The sequence below is a fragment of the Lathyrus oleraceus genome, chromosome 2 (assembly GCF_024323335.1).
Source record: "Lathyrus oleraceus cultivar Zhongwan6 chromosome 2, CAAS_Psat_ZW6_1.0, whole genome shotgun sequence".
Taxonomy (NCBI): Eukaryota; Viridiplantae; Streptophyta; class Magnoliopsida; order Fabales; family Fabaceae; genus Lathyrus; species Lathyrus oleraceus.
The window spans coordinates 458,315,067-458,325,166 of NC_066580.1; the positions used below are offsets into that span (position 1 = coordinate 458,315,067).

Sequence of the window (10,100 nt, forward strand, 5' to 3'; positions counted from 1 at the left end):
ATATATATATATATATATATATATATATATATATATATATATATATATATATATATATACACACACACACACACCATTATCCAAGTCACTAAAATGTCATGAAAACTGAAAGAACCTCCCATGATAATGTTTGTATGTAAAATTACCCTTTTAGCCTTATGGCCATATTGAACACAAGGAATAGACTGTGTCACTCTTGTCCAGTTCAATATCGGGACCTTAGAAATATATCTTGTTACGCTGGATGGGAAAATTTCACCTAGGTCACTCATACCCTTCAACATGATTTATGGAGTACCCATTAACCACCTTTATGATCATCTTATTACATAAAACGTTTGATTGACAATAAAGCATTCAACCCCACATCTAGGGTTCATAGTGGTTTCAGATCGAAGTGCATTATTCACCATTATCACCTTGATAATAACTTATGACACTTGCATAACTTTCTATGTCATATTCTCATGGTGGGTCAATCCAATATAAATAGTTATATTAATATTCATACTTATGTGAAAACTTGATAACTCTTTATCCATGATACATGAGATGTGATCATTAACCTATACACATAATAATCTCAATGCTTTAATGTTATCCCACTTCAAAATAAAGCTTCAATATGGATACTTTATGAATATTATCCTTATATCTCATAAAATCTCATGATTAAGTCACACTTAATGTTTCGTGATACATGAGATGTGATCATTATCCTATTCTATGGAGTTTATTATTTTAGAAAAATGAATCAAATAAATAGTTTAAAGGATGTTGCTACAAAATTGGGAATGGTAAAATTACTAAGGTATGAGATGATCCTCGGTTGCCCTATAAAGGATGGTTTAAAGTCCTAAATTGAAAGCCCTTGGATTCCAAGGTGCTTTGGGTTAGGGAGCTAATTGATATGGAGAATATTAAATGAAATATCTCTCTCATTGAGAGTACTTTCAATTCCTATGACATAGAAAGAATACTCCAAATTCCTATTGACAAAGAGGAGGACAAAGATGTTCTTATGTAGATGGCAACTCCTAATGGTAATTACATAGTTAAATTAGGCTATCATTGGTTTCATATACGAGATTTTGAGGAAGATCCTACTGCATCTAATTATAAGGAGACTCAAAAGGTGTGGAAGAAATTCTAGAATACAAAAAACCAACCCAAAATTGTGATGCTTGGATAGAGAATTCTCAATAAGGCTATTCCCAGTAGGAGTGGGCTTTTAAAAAGATGCATTAATTGTCCTATTTTTTCCTTACTATCATAGAAAAAAGGAGACCCTTGACCATATTTTCAGAACTTACGAACGGGTGAGAAGGTACTGGTTTGGTACGAGTCTGTCTTTAAGGTTTGAAGATAAACACAAAGAATACATTAGGGAATGACCGTATGATATCATTAAAAACCAAGATATGGACCCCATAAAAATAGTTTTAAACTCTATTTATTGCAAATGGTGGGGCATAAACATTATGATTTATGAGGGGAGAAAGATAACTTTTGAGGAAGTTATCAAGTTAGTGAGTATCTTAATGTTGTCGATGATAATCACTATGGCAAGAAGAAATGTAAAAAGGAAAATATGCAGGCATCTAATACAAAGTTCAATAGTAAAGGAAGAGGGTACCTTAAACAGAGAGAAAAGTTGACTAAGTAGAAACTAGAAAAGAAAGATAGGTGCAATGATGAAGATAACAATATACAAGGAAAAATTAAGGAAAAAATTTAGAAGGCTAATACCTGAAAAAGAAACAACACCGAGAACAAGGATGGTCTTCTAAAAAAAGAGGAAGAAGGGAAAATTAAAAGCAGTTGAACCAAAAGCAATGATAATGGAGATACCAAGTGTCAAAATTGTTGGTGCAAAGGTAGAATGAATGATGAACGGAAATATTCTATTAAGAGAATGACGGCTACAAAACATGATAAAAGTTACAATGATTGTCACCCTATTTATAAGCTAAAACTAGGGTTACTAGAATAGGATAAAATACTAAAATGCCCTCTAACAAACTTAGGGGCTAAGAAAATAGTACAACTAATAAATATGAATTACTTCTAATACCATCCCTTAATTCATATTCCATCAAAACTTGTAACACCAATTCCATCCCTTAATCTGAGAAATTGATCAGTCTTGATAGCTTTCGTCAGAACATCTGCCAACTGTTTCTGAGTGTTGCAGTGTACAACTTCTAACACTCCCCTCTGAACTTGATGTCTCAGAAAATGATACTTGGTCTCAATGTGCTTGCTTCTCCCATACAACACTGGGTTTCTGGCAAGATTGATTGCAGACTTGTTGTCAATCATCAGCTTCAGAGGTTTGTTTACTTTAATCTTCAGATCCTGCAATAGATTCAGAATCCACACAGCTTGGCATGCAGTAACAGCACCTGCAATGTATTCAGCTTCACAAGTTGACAACGCCACAACAGGTTGCTTCTTGGAACACCAAGAAATGGGACCTCCCAAAAATTTGAATAAGTACCCAGACGTACTTCTTCTGTCAACTCTGTCTCCACACCAATCAGAATCTGAATAACTCAGAAGTTCTGACTCATCCTTTCTTCCAGAAGGAAATAATACTCCATACTTCAGAGTTCCCTTGATATACCTCAGAATCCTGACAGCAGCTTGGTAATGGGACCACTTAGGTTTACTCATGAACCTACTAACCATCCCAACTGAATATCAAATATCAGGTCTGGTATTGCACAAATACCTCAGAAAACCAACCAACTGTTTGAAGGTTGTAGCGTCCACATCCTTTCCATCAGAGTCAGAATCCAGTTTCTGATTTGTATCAGAAGGTGTGACAGCAATCTTACAATTCTTCAGATTAAATCTCTTCAGAAGTTCTAATTCATACTTGAGCTGATGCAAAATAATACCTTTCTCAGAGTATTTGAATTCCATCCCTAGAAAGTATGTCATTTTGCCTAGATCAGTCATTTCGAATTCATTCATCAGAACTTTCTTGAACTTGGTTATCTCCTGTTCAGAACTTCCAGTCAGCAGTATATCATCAACATATAAACATACCAGAGTCATATTTCCTTCAGAAGTATGTTGAACGTAGACACCGTACTCCATCTCACATTTCTGAAAGCCTTGCTTCTTAAAAAATGAATCAATCTTCTGATTCCAAGCTCTGGGCGCTTGTTTCAATCCATATAGAGCTTTGTATAATCTGTACACCATCCCTTCCTGATTCCTTTTCACAAATCCAGGAGGTTGTGACACATAAACTTCTTCTTCTAATGGACCGTTCAGAAATGCAGATTTTACATCTAAATGCATCAGAGGCCAATTCCTGTTAGCAGCTATTGTAATCACCATTCTGATTGTTTCATGTCTTGCTACAGGTGCAAACACTTCAAAGTAATCCAACCCAGGTTTCTGTAGAAATCCTCTGGCTACCAACCTTGCTTTATGTTTGCCAATTGAACCATCTGGCTTTAACTTCTGCTTGAAAACCCATCTGACGCTGATGGCTTTCTTGTCTTTTGGAAGTTCTGTCAGCTTCCAAGTCTTGTTTCTCTCTATAGCATCAAGTTCTTCTTTCATGGCCTTCAGCCAGAGCTTCTGCTTAAGAGCCTCTTCTGTACTTATGGGTTCAGAGTCTACTAACATGGCACACTGAATAACTTCTCCTTCAGAGTCTACTTCAGTGTCTTGCAGCATGTCAAATTCTGCATATCTTCTGGGGATGTTTCTGATTCTTTGTGGTCTCTGAACTTGTTCAGAGTCTTGAGCTTCAGAGTTTCTAGCTTCAGATGGTTGACTTCCTCCAGAGCTTTGACCATCTTCAGGGTCTGGCATATTTCCAGAGTCTGAATTGCCACCAGAATCTGGATTACCATCAGAGTCTGGGTCATCAGAGTCTGGATCATCAGAGTCACCTTCATCTTCTGAGTCTTTTCCAGAGTCAGAATCACTATCAGAATCAACGTCAGAGTTTACTCCAACTTCAGAAGTTCTTAACTCTGACATTTCTTTAGAAGTTCTAACATCAGAATCAGATTGAGACTTATCCCAATTCCAAACTTCTGATTCCTTCACAATCACATCTCTGCTGAATTCAATTTTATTGGTTTCTGGACAATAGAGCTTGTATGCACCTGTACTGTGGTACCCTATCAGAATCATCACTTTGCTTTTATCATCCAGCTTTTGTCTTCTGGCTTCTGGAACATGTTTATAGCAAACAGAACCAAACACCTTCAGATGACTAACACTTTGCTTATCTCCAGTCCACTTATGTATTGGAACTATTTCCTTCAACTTCTTCGTAGGACATCGGTTGAGTACATACGTTGCAGTGGCAACAGCTTCTCCTCAGAGCTTCTGAGGAAGCTTCTTCTCCTTTAGCATGCTTCTCACCATATCAAGCAAAGTGAGGTTTCTTCTTTCAGCAAGACCATTGTGTTGAGGGGTATAAGGAGCAGTAACCTCATGCTCAATTCCATTCTCCTCACAGAACTTCTGGAACTCTTTGGAGTTATACTCATCTCCACCGTCAGTTCTAAGAATCTTCAACTTCTGACCACTCTGATTCTCAGCCTTCATTCTGAACTTCTTGAATTCATCAAACACCTCGTGTTTAAACTTAATAAGGGATACCCATGTCATTCTTGTGAATTCATCAACAAATAACATAAAGTATTTATTCCCTCCAATCGATGCTACTGGAAATGGACCACACACATCAGAATGTACAACTCCCAAGGCATGTTTTGCTCTTGGAGCAGTTTCTGACGCAAATGGCAATTGTGGTTGTTTTCCTTCCATGCAAACTTTGCATGACTTTTCAGGCTTCTTAATTGCAGGAATTCCATGTACCAACTTCTTTGAATTCAGATGTTTTAAGCTTCTGAAATTCAAATGACCAAATCTTCTATGCCACAACTCACTCTCCTTCTCAGCACTTGTTGCACTAAGACATTCTGAGTCTGCAGTTCTGACATTCACCTTGAATGTTCTATTCCTTCCCTGTTCTGACTCCATAATCAACTTCTGATTGCAGTCATACAGCTTCAGAAGATTGTCCTTCATGGTAACTGAAAAACCTTTCTCAATTAATTGTCCCACACTCATCAGATTGCTTCTGATGCCAGGTACATACCACACGTTCTGAATCAATGCTGTTTTCCCATTGTTCAGAATCACTCTGACATTTCCCATACCTTCTGCATTAAGATATTTGTCATTAGCACATCTGATCTTTGTCCTCTTTTCAGAGTCAAAGTCAACCAGCCATTTCTTGTTTCCAGTAAGATGATTTGAACAGCCAGTGTCCATATACCACAAGTCTATCAGATCCATATCATCAGATTCAGAGGCCATCAATAGCACAGATTCGTCATCAGAACTTCTGGCTATATTTGCTTCTTCTGATTTTCTCTCCTTGTTTGACCAATAGTCTCTAGCAAAGTGACCAAACTTCTTACAACAATAACATTGGATCTTCTTCTTGTCATACTTCTCTTTTCCCTTCTGAGCATTCTTTTGTCTATCATAGGTTGAGCTTTCTGACTTCTGACCACCATCAAATCTTCTCCTGGCTTCTGACTGCTTCTGATACCTCCTATCAGAAGTTGCTTTCAGAGCCTGCTGCTATACTTCCCTTTCAGAAGTTCTCTCAGTCAAACGCAACTCTTGCGCTTCTAGACTGCTCTGCAGCTCTTCAATTCTCATGGTGCTCAGATCTTTGGAATGTTCTATTGCTACCACAATGTAATCAAATTGAGAGGTAAGGGATCTCAATACCTTCTCCATGATTGTTTCTTCAGAAAGAGTTTCTCCACACGCTTTCATCTCATTAGTGATCAGAATCACTCTGGAGATGTATTCAGAAACTTTCTCATTATTCTTCATGTTGAGATTCTCATATTGCTTTCTCAAGGACTGAAGCTTCACCTTCTTCACTGATGCGTCACCACCATAACATCTAACCAGTGTGTCCCACGCAGCCTTTGCTGTCGTTGAATCTGCAATCTTCTCAAACACATTTACATCAACACATTGATGAATGAAGAACAATGCTTTCTGATCCTTCTTCCTTACTTCCTTCTGCGCGTTTTTCTGTTCATCCGTCGCATCTGATGCTACCGGAACATAACCATCAGTGACAAGATCTAGAACATCTTGAGCACCGAACAGTACACGCATTTGGATCATCCAACGATTCCAGTTTTTACCGTCAAATACTGGAAGTTTGGTGTTCATGTTGCCGTTTCTGTTCATCTTTCTACCTTGCACAGTACACTCAGATTTCTCACACAGTGTTTCCCAACCCACAGAATTAAAATTCTGATCAGATTTTGTTCAAGATTCAACACGAATCTAAGAATCAAAATCAAACACACAAGACCTCACGTTCACTCGTGTTTCCCGTGTTTCCCAATGAATCCGAACCGGAGCTCTAGATACCAATTGTTGGTGCAAAGGTAGAATGAATGATGAACGAAAATATTCTATTAAGAGAATGACGGCTACAAAACATGATAAAAGTTACAATGATTGTCACCCTATTTATAAGCTAAAACTAGGGTTACTAGAATAGGATAAAATACTAAAATACCCTCTAACAAACTTAGGGGCTAAGAAAATAGTACAACTAATAAATATGAATTACTTCTAATAAAAATAAAGATAAAGGTAAGCTTTACCCTGATAATATGGATATGCATGACATGTATAAAATGGGTAAAACTTAGGAAAATCTTCAAATCAGCAAAGATAATTATAACAATAAAAACAAGAAATGCTCTGGATTTAGCTTCTAAAATGAGGCCGAAAAGAGTGGAGATAATAACAAATTGATTTTTGAGTAAAAAAATAATTTTTTATTTAAAACTTAAAAATATTTAAAACACCAAATAAAATATTATTTAATGAAACATAATAAATTAATAAAATAAATTACAAATTAGGAATATATTTAATTTCTTGTAAATAAAAGGAAAACATTTAATAATTTGGGCATAAGAAATTAAGAATGGGCATTGATTATTTTGGCATACGTAACGGCGTGACATGTTTTGAATACGCGTTCACGTGAATTTTTATCTATCCACTTCACTTCACTTGTCATATTCATAGAGCGAGAGCGAAAGAATCATCGAAGAATAAAGCGATGGAACCTCCTCAAATACAGTCCGTTGATGCTTCAGCCACCGCCGGAGATGATGATCCACAAGACAAGATCATCAACGATTGGTAATTTCTTCACTTCATTCAATTTGTAATAATAATTGCAATTGTTGTTATTGAATTGTGTTTTTTTTTTGATGCAGTTGTTCTTGCTGTTATGACTGTTCTGGGGGTTTCTTCGACTACTTGTGCTGTTGAATTATTTCCATCGAATTTCAATTCCATGTATAATTATCAGATGTATGTTATAATTATTTATATTTAATATTGATTTAAATAATACTTGTCGAATATTTTTACTAATATGGATGATGATATTGATTTTACATTTTAAAATTTTATTTATTTATTTTGAAATTGGATTCATGAGCGAGTTTCGTTTCCGATGCATTATTTCCAGTGTGAAACGCATGAGCCTACTCTTTGTTCTTCGCATGGTTTTTTGTCCAAATTAGAATATGGTCTGACAAACTTTAGTTATTTTCCATTCAAGGAGATTACGTGTTTTAATATCTAAGATTTTGTTATTTTGTTTTAGTTTTATTTTTACTTTCATTGACTAGAATCAACCTTTGCTCCTATTGTTAAAACTTGAAAATTAACAAGTATATTGTAACTCTCAAAAGTAATTTTTTTAATAGTGAAATTTTAGATGCACTTGTGTTATATGATTTTAAGATGATTAAAAGTATTTTTATATTTTATTTATTTTACTTAATTTATTTGTTGAATGATTAAATTGTATTTTTCTATTTTGTTTCTTCATTTTGTGAGATTAAAATGTATTAAAATTAAATTAAAAACTTTTTAATTGTAAAAAGAATAATATTTATAAACAAACTGAAGTTTTTATAATCCTAAAAAATAAAACTAATCCAACATAACTAAAAACACATCATACTCCTGCGCAAAAAACAATTAACAGTAATCATTATTATGACATGTATTGAAAACATAACATTACAAGTGTATTTGTCTCATTAATAAAATAATTCATCTCCATATGAATTGCAAATTAAAAAAAAAAATAACTGTGCGATTAAAACTTAATAAATGGGAGGTTTTTGATAGCGATTTGAAAGATGATTAGATCTTTTTATTGAATCACATAATTATAAGAATTACGAATAAACTATAATCTCACGGCGAATTAATAAGACTACTTTACCCAATTCCTTGGTGTACAAGTCATTAATTTAGATAATAATTCTCTAATTCCTTAGATCAATTCAGAGTTAAATTAGACGTTTTTATGTTCGTTAATTCAAAAACCACGACGTATAATTACATATTCCTAATTAGTTACTAAGTTGACTAATTATCCTAATTCAGATCGGACTTACAATCAATAATCTATACTCATATGATATCAATTTGCGCACTCGTCAACACACAAACAACATTAAGCACAAGAACAATTAAATAATGAATATAACATAAAGGAATTCAAATAATATCAAACAATCATATGATGCAACAAAATACACTTAGATTCATCTCAACTGACCTAATTTAAATCAACTTAACTACTCATAATGACAATAACAATTACCATGAGTTGATAACAAGTGTGCATCAAAATCAATAGAAAATATGCTTTCCAATGCTCTCTAATTTGGTTCTCGAAACCTCTTTAGCCGTCACTTTCTATCTCAAATTCTGAACTCTAAAAAAATGGCAAAAAGTCATATTTATAGCAGCTGGCGCGTGGCAGATAGTTGTGGTATCACGACTGCATTACCCTGCATCGCACTTGCAATGTGATGCCATCACGCCCACGATGAGAGCATCACGAGCGCGAGAAAACCAATGGAAAAACTTTTATATTTTCTTCCTTTTCTCCAAATTTCCACTAAGTACCAACTTTCTTCATCTTTGTTATTTTTGCTCACTTCTTCACATTTTCTCATGGCTTTTGCTCATAATTCTACCGATTTTATCCAAAATTGCTCGGAAATACTATGTAATGACCGAATGTCATCACAACCCCAAACTTACTTTGTTTCTTATCCTCAAGTAACATGTCTACACTAAAAATTTCATCAGAATTAAAATGCTTACCCTTACCAATGAACTTCACCTTTTTTTTTTATCAACACTTCCATTCCCTTCATCAGTCCAATTAAGTTGGAAAAGTTCTTCCAAACACGCAAGTACTCAACCTGTCTCTCATTTCACATTTATTCACTCACTTTGACGGGGAAATCACACAATCAACATACAAAAGTATTAAGCAATAAGTTTGTAAAATTTATGATAGAGTCAATCAAATTCATATTTAAATACACACTTTTGAGGTCTTTTCAAAGTTGTAATGTGACATATGTCAGGATAGGATAATTTGGGATAGTAAGCTTAAACCTTTGGAGCTAGGTACTTAATTTTTCTTATATTACCTGATTCCTTTAATATCACTATTTTTAATTGGTACTAGAGAATTCACTTTATTGGCATATTCATCATTCTTTTCTTTTTTATAATTTTTTTTGAAGAAGTCATTTTTAACTTATTATTTTTCTTTGGACAAATTTCTCTAGTACCCCAACCCCAAACTTAAACATTGCTAAATTTCAAGAGCAACCTCAAACTTATTCTTTTGCATCAGACAAGAAAAATAAAATTTTCTACCTAACCTCAAATAGGGTGGAAAAATTTAATCTTTCAATTCAAATGACTATATAACATGATATGTCACCAAAAGAATGGCTAAGACTCAAAATGGTTAGCAAGATATATAATCATTTTAAAACATGTTGGCTTATAAAGGCTCAGAGTTTTTATAAACAACTGTCTCGGCGTGTCTTTATCATACCAATAGACTAAGTAGAAACAATGCAAATTCAAAAAAATAAAAAATGTACATATACTCTCATAAGAAAGAAAAATGAACAATTGAAATATTTGGCTCAAAACTTACTAGATGAGGTATCTAG

General features: G+C 34.3%; 1 long non-coding RNA gene across 1 annotated transcript; it reads left to right on the top strand.

Annotated features, from left to right (window-relative positions):
* The first annotated feature begins 7,008 nt into the window (after positions 1 to 7,008).
* On the top strand, positions 7,009 to 7,470 carry LOC127120354 (uncharacterized). Its single transcript, XR_007803185.1, has 2 exons — positions 7,009 to 7,233; positions 7,311 to 7,470. It is a non-coding gene; the product is annotated as an uncharacterized LOC127120354 (long non-coding RNA).
* The last annotated feature ends 2,630 nt before the right edge of the window (positions 7,471 to 10,100 follow it).